Below are 13321 nucleotides of genomic sequence, written 5' to 3'. Positions count from 1 at the left end.
TAGAATTTACGCTTTGAGTTACCGCAATCTCTTATTAATATTTATGCTCGGAATGATGGGGCAGAAAGAGCTTCTTTTTTTAAAAAAGTAAAAGACGTTATTTCAAAAGTTTCGCAGAATAGAATAATAATTTTAGCTGGTGATTTTAATTGTACATTCGATTACACTATGGATCGGAATCATGTTGAACCTCATCCAAATTCGTCTGAGACTCTCAAAACCGTTGTTCAGTTTCATAGTCTTGTAGATGTATGGAGAGAAGCTTTCCCTGGCAGTAAACAATATACATGGGTGAAAATGAATTCTAATACAGTTTCCGGTGCACGACTCGATAGATTTTATGTTCAGATGAACGACAGAGGAAGATTTTCCAATAGTGATATTTCGCCAACACCATTTTCGGATCACCACTATATTGCAGTAACTATGACTATAACGCAGAGTAACACATATTATAAGATTTGGCTTTTAATAATAGATTATTGCAAGATAAAGTTTTCGTACAATTAGTTGCTCAGTTTTGGGGAGAGTGGAGAGAGAGAAAATCACAGTATAATACTTTAAGCCAGTGGTGGGATATTGGAAATGTACAGATCCGGCTCTTGTGCCAACAATACACAAGGAGTCACCTGACTGAACTAGGAAAAGGTTAAGTTTTTGGAACAGCAGATTCTGAAGCTAAGCAACTCCATTAGTGATGGTGAAGAGATGGAAACTGCAAAAATGCTTGACGAGTACAACATGATTTTGAAAAATTTGTATGAAGAGATAAGTCGTAGTACATCCATACTGGGAAGATATCTTCAGTTAAACAGCATGGATTCTTCAACAACTTTCTTTTTTTCATTGGAAAAGAACATCAGAGAAAAAATAATATAAATCATCTTAAATTGTTAAATGGGAAAGAAATAACGGAAAAGAATTTTTTTTTTTTGCAAACTCTATCTTTTTATGAAGAATTATATACTGCACAACCATGTGACCTTGGAGCAATTAATCTGCTTTCAGATGGACTGCCGCATCTTGGACATGAAGATAAAGCAGAGCTGGAGAAACCTCTGTCCTTTCAGGAGTTAACGGAAGCTGTCCAGCAGCAATCTTCGGGAAAATCACCAGGATTGGATGGCTTGACTTCTGAAATTTATAAAGCCTTCTGGTCCCTCATTGGTCAGGATTTGTATGAGGTGTTTCTCGAAAGCTTTGAGTCAAATATCCTACCCATCAGTTGTAGAAGAGCTGTAGTGACTCTTTTACCCAAGAAAGGAGATCTTGGTTTATTGAAGAACTGGCGACCGGTCTCTCTTTTAGGAACTGATTATAAAATATTGTCTAAAACTCTGACAAATCATCTTAAAAAATCTATAGCGTCCATCATCCATGAAGATCAGTCCTACTGTGTACCCTAGCGATCTATATTTCACAATCTTTTTTTGTGCGGGACATGGTGTACTTAACGGAACTGCATACATTAGATCTTGGTCTTGTGTGTTTGGACCAAGAAAAAGCCTTTGATAAATTTGACCATGAATACCTGTTCAAAATACTTGAAAGATTTGGCTTTGGGAATCAATTTATTTCATGGATAAGGCTTCTTTATAAAGATGTCTATAGTATGCTGAAAATAAATGGAATTTTGACCAGACCTTCTTCTGTAGGTAGAGGTGTGACACAAGGGTGTAGTTTTTCTGGTCTCTTGTACACGATTTCCATTGAGTCAATGTTGAGGATGCTGAGAGAGAAGCTGCAAGGATTTACAGTTCCAACATCTCACCTTTCAAACACAGCAGTGGTGAAACTCACCGCGTATAAAGATGACATCCCAGTGATCATTAGATCTGAAGACGATGTTAAACATCTTACCTCATGCCTCAACATCTTTTAGAGTGCTTCTTCCGCACGGATCAATTGGGGGAAAAACTGACACTTTATTGTTAGGCCATTGGTCACACCAAAATCCACCTCAGCTTCCACATCAGCACCCTTGGAATAAAGAGGGGGTTAAGATACTGGGGCTGTTCTTTGGGACTGAACAGCACATGAACAAGAATTGGGAAGGACTTGTAGAAAAAGTGACAGGCAAGCTCCAGAGATGGAAGTGGATTCAAGCCCAGCTTTCCTACAGAGGCAGGGTGCTGGTGGTGAATAATCTAGCCACCTCAATGCTGTGGCATCGTCTAACCGTGTTGGACCCTCCGAAAGAGCTTTTGTCACAACTTCAAAAAGCCTTTGTAGACTTCTTTTGTAGTGGTCATCATTGGCTTCCCCCCTGGGGTACTGTGTCTCCCTACAATTGATAGCGGTCAGGGATTAATTCATTTTGCCTCTAAGGTGAAATCCATGAGGTTGCAGACTGCCCAAAAACTGCTTTACTCATCGGAGTCTCTACCATGGATTAGCTTTGGCCTTGCCATTCTACGTGGAAAAAACAAGGTGGATTTTGATAAACAAATGTTTCTGATTTCGGGAAATGTGGTAAAAGACATGTTTAAGATAAGGTTTTATGGATCGGTTCTTGAAGCTTGGGGTTACTTTAAGTCGGAGCGGAAAGAACATTTTGGTTTTGATGAACCACTTCTGCACAGTCCTTGGTTTTCTAAAAAAATGCATTATATCCAACACTGAAATTTCTAACTTTGTTTTAGCTGGGATAACTAAAGTTGGAAACCTGTTTGACTTGTCGAATAGAGAATGTTTTTCAGTACAGAATCTAACTAGAAAAATTACTGGTAGATCATAGAGAATAGTCGGGAACATATTAAAGGATTTGAAAACATCTTTTCCTGCATGTTTGTGGGATAATATATAACCAAATTTATGTCCGGTGGTAACACAAAGGTCTTTTTTTCCAGAAGTGTACATAACTCCACAGGTAGCTCAAATTAACAATGGAGACAATGTAAACATGTTGTTATCCTTTAAAGGCTTGCAAAGTCTTCCGTTTTCCATGGTGAACAAACAAAATGCATATATTTCCTGTGTAAAGTCCGACTTTGTCAGACATCTAAGGGGGAGGAGGCATACAAAATGGAGGACTCATTTCTTGAAGTCGGGAGATAATGAACCTTCATGGCGGTTATTGTATAAGAACTTTCTACCAAAAAAAGTCTGGTGACATACAGTGGCAGATTTTACATTGTGCATTACCAACAAAAGTGTTTTTGTTTAAATGTAAATATGCACCGTCTCCACTGTGTACTTTGTGTGATGAACTCGATACTGTGTTTCATGTCTTTTGTGAATGTTGTAAACTATCTCCGCTCTTTAATCTATTGTATACAATGTTTCGTAGTTTGGGGATCATTTTCTTGAAAACAGGGTTTATTTATGGGGGTAGATATTCTCGCCACAGGCAGGAAATCTGTACCTATTCGAATTTTTTGGTCGGTCAAGCAAAATTAGCCGTTTGGAAGGCTGACAAAATGGGATCAGAAGGGAAAGAAGTAAACATGGTTAAATTATTTAAGGCCTTGGTTGAGTCTAGGATTAGATTAAAGTATGAATTTTACCAAATGAATGGTGATCTTCCGATGTTTGAGAAGAAATGGTGTGTAAACAAAGGGGTGACTTATAAGAGGCGAGAATCTCTTTTTCAATTGGTAATGGTTGTTAAAACAATGTGTTCTGTATGTTAAGGTTTTTTAATTGTAGAATAAATTATATTTTAAAAGTCAAAGTCTCTCTCTCTCTCCCCCTGCAGATGTGTTGTTATCTCTAGCATCCCTGCTGGTGCCTCTGCAAATTACACCTGCAACATGAGGGGTCGTTATGTGAACATCATCATTCCCAATGTTATCCAGGCTCTCACGCTCTGTGAAGTGGAAGTCTATGGGGTTCCAGGCTACACTTTTATATCCAGTTCACAATTTCATATACATTTGAAGTCAAATTAAGTTTTACAACAGCTACTAAATATCAACATTGCTAATTTTTTTTAGTGCCTGTTACTAAGAGGGCATTTCTGAGATTGAAGTTTAACATCAGTGAGTATCTTATGAACCCTACTGTGAGGGACAAAATTATTCAAAAGGTTTGTGTTCATGACATGTATGGTAGATTCATAAATAAATAAATAAATAATACTAATTTTTCATCATAGACGATATCTACCAATGCCCAGCCTTCAGTGCGTCAGATCTGTTGGACTACAGAACCAGAGGTGGAAAATGAAACTTAAAAAACGGTAGGAAATATCAGTACTACTACTGCAATAATAATAATAATAATAATAATAATAATAATAATAATAATAATAATAATAATACAACTACTTCTACTGCTAATAATAATAGTAATATAGCGATAAGAGGCAATCTGTCCAAACACTCCCTGCATATAGCACTCCCAGTGGCCAGTTCTTGTCAAGATTCATAGAACAATAAAGAGACCATATGTGAACATACTTATGCATATCACATTTTGTGATGATGGCTCAATGCTAGTTGTGTAACCTACCTGCTGAAAGCCGACTGGCAGAAGGCAGACATTTTTGAAGTAATTCAGTTACAGATTAGCAGAAAGTGCACAGCAAATTCTGCTCAATTGGCATTTTGGTTCCTGAGAAACAGCTATTTGAACTTAACGCTGACCCTTATAAACATGAACAGCACGCCCCAGGTAGCCAATTTGAGCGAGATTGCATTGGATACTAGGAGGTCCATCCCTGAACTTTCTATTCAAGTTTTGTGGCAATAACCTAATGGGAAACTTTTCAATTATCTGATATCTGATTGGCCAATGACAGGCATGTTTTTTTTCAGTAATTAAGTCATCATGAGAATCTATTATAGATTAGCACATACGGTATATCTACCATATCAAATTTCAGCTTGATCAGACATACAGTTCCTCATAAACAGCTATCTGATCTTAGCTCTGCTCCATTTGTATGACCAAATTTGGCACATAGCAAAAAATGCTAAACTAACTTTTGCCAACTAGTGCTAGGATGTTTGGCCTAGCTTCAGAAATTTGGTGACAGTCCTCATTAATTAATTTTTGGTGTGATGCTCAATAATTATCAAAAACATGTTGACATTTGTAAACAGCAACATCTCACTTTCCTGGGTAATGGGAGGAAGTACTACAACCCCAATTCCAAAAAAGTTGGGACGTTGTGAAAAATGTAAATAAAAACAGAATGCAATGATTTGCAATCTCATAAACCCATATGTTATTCACGGTAGAACATAAAAAACAAATCAAATGTGTAAACTGAGGAAATGTAGCATTTAAAGGAAAAAAATAGGTAACTTTGAATTTATGGGCGCAACACGTCCCAAAATAATTTGGACGGGGCAACAGAAGGCTGGAACAGTAAGTGTTACTAAAAAGAAACAGCTGGAGGAACATTGTGCTACTAATTATGTTAACTGGCAACAGGTCAGTAACATGATTGGGTATAAAAAGAGTATCTTAGAGAGGCGGAGTCTTTCAGAAGTAAAGATGGGCCTCTGTACACCAATCTGTGAAAAACTACATCTACAATTTGTGGAACAATTTCAGAATAATGCTCCTCGATGTAAAATTGTGAAGGCTATGAATATCTCATCATCTACAGCACGTCATATCATGAAAAAATTCAGAATCTGGAGAAATCTGTGGCCCGAGTCTCTTTCCATAAATCTTAAATAAACACCTCCTTATAGATAGCTTCACCATATCAACGACTAAAAGTTTTTATTAAAGTAGTATAGCACAAATCTGTTTATTATTAGACTTTGATTATGTGGAATGTTTGCCAGAGAAGTCTCTGTGAATGATTTGCTATCATAGAAAGGATAACTTATTACAATGAGCACATTAATATAAACCTGAGATATGAATTGCAACCTTCAGACCTTCTGACCTATCAGATTCTAGAGTGCAACAGCAGTGTGATATAATTTGTATTAAATACACTAAAATCTCTATTAATAGTTCCATGAAAATAGCAGAAAATCAGTTTACTGTTACTTATTTATTAATTCATTGATATATTTCTTTTACCTGAGTGATATTACAGTCAAGAATTTTGTCATTCTGACTTACAGGTGGCAGAAATATATCTGAAACAACAAGAAGAAGAAGCGGAAGAAGAAGAAGAAGTGTTCAAAGAACAAAAAGAAAGAAAAAACATCAAATGTGTGAGGTTTGGGTTTAGCACTTGAAAATGCTAGCTAACTGATGTTATAGGTTTATTAATTAGAAGTACTAGAAGTTTTTTAGTTTGTTTGTTTGGGAAATGTATCCATGAAAAATTATTACCACAGGGTTTGTACAAGGTGCTTGAATTTGGCATTTGGAAATTTAAGTACTGGAAAACCTTGAAAATAGCCAATATTTTTTTTAATGTTAAAAAAGTGGTTAAAAAGTGCTTGAATGATAAAACATCAATAAATAAAAAATAACAATCACTTTAAAGGGTTTATTTTCAAAAGAACACGAATACAATCCTTTCACTCAAAATATGACTCCCCGCTGCAGCCCCTCCTCCTCCTGCCGTTCACTCATTCATTTTAACAGGGACAGCTTCGGTCCACTTCTCAGACCCCTTTAGCAACTTTTTTTTTTTTTTTTTTTTAAAGCATCTAGCGACATATCTAGCGACTTTTTGGACAAACCTTAGCTACTTTCCATAGAAGATAATGGCCAGTACTGCGCGGCGAGTGCGAGGTCCTGCTTTCAGAAACAGAAAAAATGTCCAGAATGTCTCTGAAACACTTCAGCCTATGATTAGCCCTGGATTCCTGGGAGGACACTGTAGCAGTCTCTGAGGATTTCTTCTCATCACTCCACTGTAAAAACAAACAAACAAAACAAACAAACAAAAAAAAAAACAAACCACTAAATGCTAGCTTCATCTTCTTTTAATTTGATTGTCAGTGCTCAACTCAAACCAACAGCAGAATTATTAATAATATCAGGAATGATTGTGTCTAAAATCAACCACTGATTATATCCCACTTGTTTGTTTCTAGATTGTATGATTTATTTAGCCAAATCTAAACTCACTTCTCCATTTGTGTAACTGGATACTCAGGATAATGAAATTTCACTCTCGTTTCCATCCACCCCCATTTTCTACATCTCCTATCATACAGGAACCTTGAGCGTATCCCAGAGATCATAGGGCACAGGACAGGGTACACCCTGGACAGGGTACCAGTCTATCGCAAGGCACACTCACATACACATTCACACACCCATTCATACACTACAGACACTTTGGACATGCCAATCAGCCTACCATGCATGTCTTTGGACAGGGGGAGCAGCACAGGGAGAACACGCAAACTACGCACACACAGGGTTGTGGTGGGAATCAAACCCCCAACCCTGGAGGTGGGAGGCGAACGTGCTGAGAACTAAGCCACCGTGCGCCCCACTCTGGTCTCTTTAATTTAATAAAAAATGTGACACAGATTAGCACAATGTGCAATCAAATAAATAGTGGGTGACTGTTTTCTTTATAGTGTATATGCACTGTGAATGACTTCTTATTTAAAAATATAAATGTAACTGACATGCTGCTTTATTAAATCATAGCAACTTGAGCACCTGCCTAGCCCTACTCTGAATATGAGGAACTTTCCTACACAAATATTGACATAACTAATGGTCTGCACTTATATAGTGCTTTTTAACCTGAGCAGTGTTTCCCATTCACCCATTCTCACACCAATGGTAGCAGAGCTGCCATGCAAGGTGCTAACTTGACATCAGGAGCAACTTGGGGTTCAGTGTCTTGCCCAAGGACACTTCGAGTCAGACAACCTGCTCTACCACCTGAGCACAGCCACCAACTAGATAACTAGATGTTTAAGTCAGCTTATCCCATTCCTACATTTTCTTGTTACATATAGATTAAGTCTCTTAAGTGTTTCCTACATGTATATATTTTTTAAATTTGCATATGTCTACCAATATGTAAGCCAAATGTCCCAGTGAGGCCTTCTACACCGATCAAAATATTGCCATCTCACTGTTTGATAGAATAAAATATAACAATGATGCTTTAGAATTAGATAAAGTAAGTTTCTGCAAAATATGAATTGAACTATTCATTTAGAATTCAAAAAGTACATTAATGACTTTTGTAATGACTATTGTGTATCCCATGTAGCACACTAACCCTAATGTGCATGACCGCATGTACTATGTTGCAATAATAATAATAAAAATTATTATTATTATCACCAAATAATCACTTCACTGGACAGGAGTGTGATGTAACGACACAGGACAGTTAGCAGGAAGTAAGCGCAGGAGCGCCGTCTTTATTGATACACAAACTAACAGAACACAAGAAACGCGGTCTATGCTGAACAGGACTAGCTGGATCAACCATGGAACTACAGTCCAGGCATTACTCGAAAACAGAACATGGAACTGAGACCGCTAGCATGCTACACGCATTCTAACACAGCGCTAAAGCTATACTCCTTAAACACTACTAACGTTACAAACTATAATACTGCGCGAAGTGCGCAGCCGCACGAGGGGTTTAAATAACCAACATAATTATCTAAAGCATAGACACCTGGAGAAATAAAGACACACCCTCGAACATAAGCCAATACCTGGACAGGAAGTAAATCAAAACAAACGAGCCGCGCGTGTCCATATGTCAGAGTCTCGTGCACGCGCGCTCTGCAGCAGTCTTTGCGCTTCGACGACACAGCGCCATCCACCGGCGGAAGCGTAACAGATGTAAAAACAGACTTAAAAACATTGAGTCATTTAACACAGGTCAACTGTTTTCTATTATACAAGCAGCGTGTGTGTGTTCTGTTTCATTTTCTTTTCAGGGATAAACATACTGGAGGATTTTTTGTTGATCTGGCACAAAATTAAATGGAACTAAGTTACATTAAAAAGGGGGAAACTTTGGGTTCCAAGGTTATAAGTTATAAACTAGGGAACATTGAGAGAGAGAGAGAGAGAGAGAGAGAGAGAATCGGCATGTGGTCTGCGCCTCTGTAGCACCGCTGTTTTACAGTAAGTGCTGAGGGGGAGACCTGAATATCGGGCTGCCAGATAGCTTCATTTCAACTATAACTATTAACTGGATGGGGTGGGGTTAATATTTGACTAGTGCATAAATTACACCTAATACGTCTAGGTCACTAGTTACTATTAGCTATAATTTAATCAAAAAAGAGAACCTAGTATGTTTATTAGAAACCAACCAAAATTACTCCAATAGTGAGACATGTAAAAGTCCCTGAAGTTACAAAGGAACCCAGGGTAACTTCTAAGCAAACAAAGGCCTCTCTCACATTGGCTAATGTTAATGTTCATGAGTTCACCATCAGGAGAACACTGAACAACAATGGAGTGAATTACAGTGTTACAAGGAGAAAGCCACTGCTCTCCAAAAAGAACATCGCGGTCCATCTGCAGTTTGCTAATGATTACATGGAAAAGTCTTTTGGAAAAATGTTTTGTGTGGAAAAATATAACCTTTTGGTTTAAATAAGAAGTGTTATGTTTGGAGAAAGCAAACACTACATTCCAGCATAAGAACCTTACTTATAAGAACCTTTCAATAATGGATGGAACAATGAATTCTGAATTATAACAGTGAATTCTAAAGGAAAGTTTCAGGACATCTGTCTGTGAACTGAATCTCAAGAGAAAGTGGGTCATGCAGCAGGCCAACAACCCTAAGCACAAAAAGCACATAAGGGTCTACCAAAGTATGGTTAAAAGAGAATAAAATTCATGCTTCAGAATTTGCCAAGTCAATGTCCTGACCTTAATCCAATAGAAATGTTGTGGAAGGACCTCAAGCAAGCAGTTCATGTCAGGAAAATCACCAGCATTCCAGAGCTGAAGCTGTTCTGTACTGAGAAACGAGCTAAAATTCTTACAAGCCGATGTGCAGGACTGATCAACAGTAAAAACAGGGAAAATGTTTAGTTTCGGTTATTTCTGACCAAGGGGTTCACACCATATGCTGAAAGCAAAGGTTCACATAGGATCACATAATAGAAAGAAAACATTCTACACACCGTTATACCACCAGCAGCAGTCTGGACTGTTGACACAAGGCAGGTTCATGCTGCTGATGCCAATGTCTGACCCTATCATCTACATGTCACAACAGAAATCAAGATTCATCAAATCAGGCAATGTTTTTCCATGCTTCAACTGTCCAGTTCCAGTGAGTCCACACCCACTCTAGCCTCAGGTTCCTGTTCTTGGCTCACAGACAGGAGTGGAACCTAATATGGTTGTAGCTTATCCACCTCATTTGGCTAGACGTATTGTATGTTGCAAGAGGGTTTTCTGCTCCCACACTTGTAAAGAATTATCATTACCATAGCCTTTCTGTCAGCTCGAACTAGTCTGTCCATTCTCCTCTGTCCTCTCTCATCAACAAGGTGTTTGTTTTTCTCCACCATTCTGTGTAAACTCAAGAGATTGCTGTCTGTGAAAATCCCAGATCAGCCTCTAAAATTCTCAAACCAGCTCGTCTGGCACCAACATTCATACCATCATCACTGAGATCACTGAGATTCTGATGTTTGGTGTGAATATTAACTGAAGCTTACTGAAATACTTACCTGTATCTGCATGATTTTATGCATTGCGCAGCTGCCCCATGAATTAGTTAAGTTCTTTTTCAAACACATCCTGCAGAAGCAAATAAGATCGGCACTCCAGCTGCTTTGCGTAGCCTAATGCAAATTGTATTCAATATATTATTTTTCCTAAAACAGATCATTAAGAACTCCAAAACACCTGAAATTGGATTCAAGGCACTATATACAGTGTTACCACCACTGAAATCACCATTTAATTACATATGCTTCAACAGTTAAAATATATAATAAATAAATACATTATTATTATTATTATTATTATTATTATTATTATTATTATTATTATTATTGTTAATAATAATAATAATAATAATAATAACAATATGTGTAACTTATATAGCTCCTTACTCATAACCAGTGTCACTTTACAATTACAATGTTTCAACAAAACATGGAACATGCTGTAGACTAGATTTGAGAAAAAATATGATTTATAGTTTACAAAGAAATATTAAATTTCTCATCAAAACATGATTACACTGCTTATGCTAAGCTTAATTTACACAAGTTTCTAATTACAAGATTGAATTATATAAAGTGAGCGTGATCAATTCATGTAGTATTAATGTAAACCCATTACATTATGAAATCTTGTGGGGATGTTGGCACTGACAGGTACTATAACTATAGTATTTAAATTAACATGATTCAAAGGTGTGTGATAGAATAGCACAGTGTTTTAATAAATTCAATACTAATGAATATTAGGTGCTATTATTAATGAATATTATCCTGGTGTCTAATGTTTTTTGAGAACAGTTTCATATTGAAATACAATGAATCTGCACATTTTAACAGTTCAAATGGAGAAGTTATTAATGTTTTGTCACATTAATGATTCTGTGTCTCATTGCCAAAAATGAAAACCTCTTAACTCTGAAAGTCAATTAAACAATGTTTGAAGGAGAATCTATAATAAATGCATCATCAGATGACTAAAGGGAATGCTGGATGATCCGTCACATCAGTTTTAGCCTGACATTTTTGCTTTTGCGTCACACATTTGTACATCAGTTTTTATGAATCAGACATTGATTGATTCATAAATCAATTATCTCGCTGGATAAAACCTATACCTATATTATATATGTATATATTTATGTATGTATAAAATGTAAATGGAAGCTTTTTGCTTCATGTTTTTTTTAAACTTTTCTGTAGACTGTCGTTTGAGTCAAACTTATTTGCATTTGAAGAACACAAAGTGCATTTGCCTTTTAAATAAACTAAATAACCATTTAGTGATACACCAAGTGGACAGGTCAGAGTTTAAAGGGTCAAAGAAATGACTTTCTGATCTATGTCAAAGAAGGTAAGAAATTCTGATTTCAAGTATCAAACTGATTTCAAGTATTTAAAAAAAATCTCATTTTACAGTACACTATGATTGAATTAATATCCCTTGTAAATTGTCATCATTTAAAAAGACAATACCTTTTATAGATTAAAAACACAACCTATCAAATGTTCCTATAATGTATATATATTTTTGCGCAAGGTAAGAATACAGTATAGTAGAACACAGAAACACACACACACACACACACACACACACACACACACACACACACACACACACACACACACACAAATGTCTGAGACCACATTGAAAATCTGGATTTTTTTTCTCTTACATTTTGAAATAAATTGGTTAGAATTTATTAATATTTAAAACAAAGAAAGTAAATGTTTAATATATTGGATATTTATATATTCTTTTAATTCTGCAATTGTAAACATTAAGAAACTCTGAATCTCTTGTAAATATTTTAAAGATTCTCCGTTTTTTTTTTTTTTTTTTTTTTTTTTTTACTGAAGTTGTAGTCAATAATACAATTTCGAATGAAAATGTTAAAATTAAATAATAAAAACATGCAAAATAGAAACATTTCCCACTAGTGCTCTCAGACTTTTGGCCCCGACTGTGTGTGTGTGTGTGTGTGTGTGTGTGTGTGTGTGTGTGTGTGTGTGTGTGCGTGTGTGTGCGTGTGCGTGTGTCTGTGTCTGTGTGTACGTAAACAAACTATTAATGAAAATAAAATTTTGTGTAAGATAAATGAATGAATAAATATGTTCTCTTCTCCCCTCCAGTCGATGTGGCCTTAGGAGGAATAGCAGTACAATCTTCTTTACACTAACAATTATCCTGCTTACTTTGCTATCGATGACAACAGAGCATCTAACATGAATTTCAACTCGTGTGATTACGGCTGCTCCTAACGCCATACAGACTTCATATGAATCCATAATGAACTTTTTCACACTATCTGTTGTTACCCAGATGAGGATGGGTTCCCTTCTGAGTCGGGTTCCTCTCAAGGTTTCTTCCTCTTAAAACATCTTAGGGAGTTTTTCCTTGCCACCGTCGCCACTCAGTGTCTTGCTCAGTTGGGATAAATTCACACCTTTAATATCTGTATACCGTGTTGATATTTCTGTAAAGCTGCTTTGAGACAATGTCTATTGTAAAAAGCGCTATACAAATAAAATTGAATTGAACTGAACTTATGTTTATATCCAAAATGCTCCACTGTGTGTAAGGGGCAGGGGAAACTGGTGCAAGCTGTTCAAAAGGTTTAGTTTAATTTAAGTTTGTCATTATATGCTGTATCTGCGCGCTTGCAGTGTAAATTCTGTCGGAAGTGACATGTTAGTAACGAGGACACGTTGCTGGTCACGCGCGGTGTAGACGCGCTGATACAGAGTGTAGCGCGAGTAAGATCTGTAATGTCTAA

At 36.6% G+C, this 13321-nt stretch overlaps 1 long non-coding RNA gene across 1 annotated transcript; it reads left to right on the top strand.

The window, feature by feature from the left end:
- Window positions 1-2436: 2436 nt before the first annotated feature.
- LOC128632513 (uncharacterized) lies at window positions 2437-6819 on the top strand. The gene is made up of 2 exons (XR_008396137.1): window positions 2437-4180; window positions 6030-6819. It is a non-coding gene; the product is annotated as an uncharacterized LOC128632513 (long non-coding RNA).
- Window positions 6820-13321: the final 6502 nt, after the last annotated feature.

This window comes from Ictalurus punctatus, unplaced genomic scaffold (assembly GCF_001660625.3).
Source record: "Ictalurus punctatus breed USDA103 unplaced genomic scaffold, Coco_2.0 tig00064105, whole genome shotgun sequence".
In the NCBI taxonomy this organism is placed as follows: Eukaryota; Metazoa; Chordata; class Actinopteri; order Siluriformes; family Ictaluridae; genus Ictalurus; species Ictalurus punctatus.
This window is presented reverse-complemented; position numbering and strand designations above follow the sequence as displayed.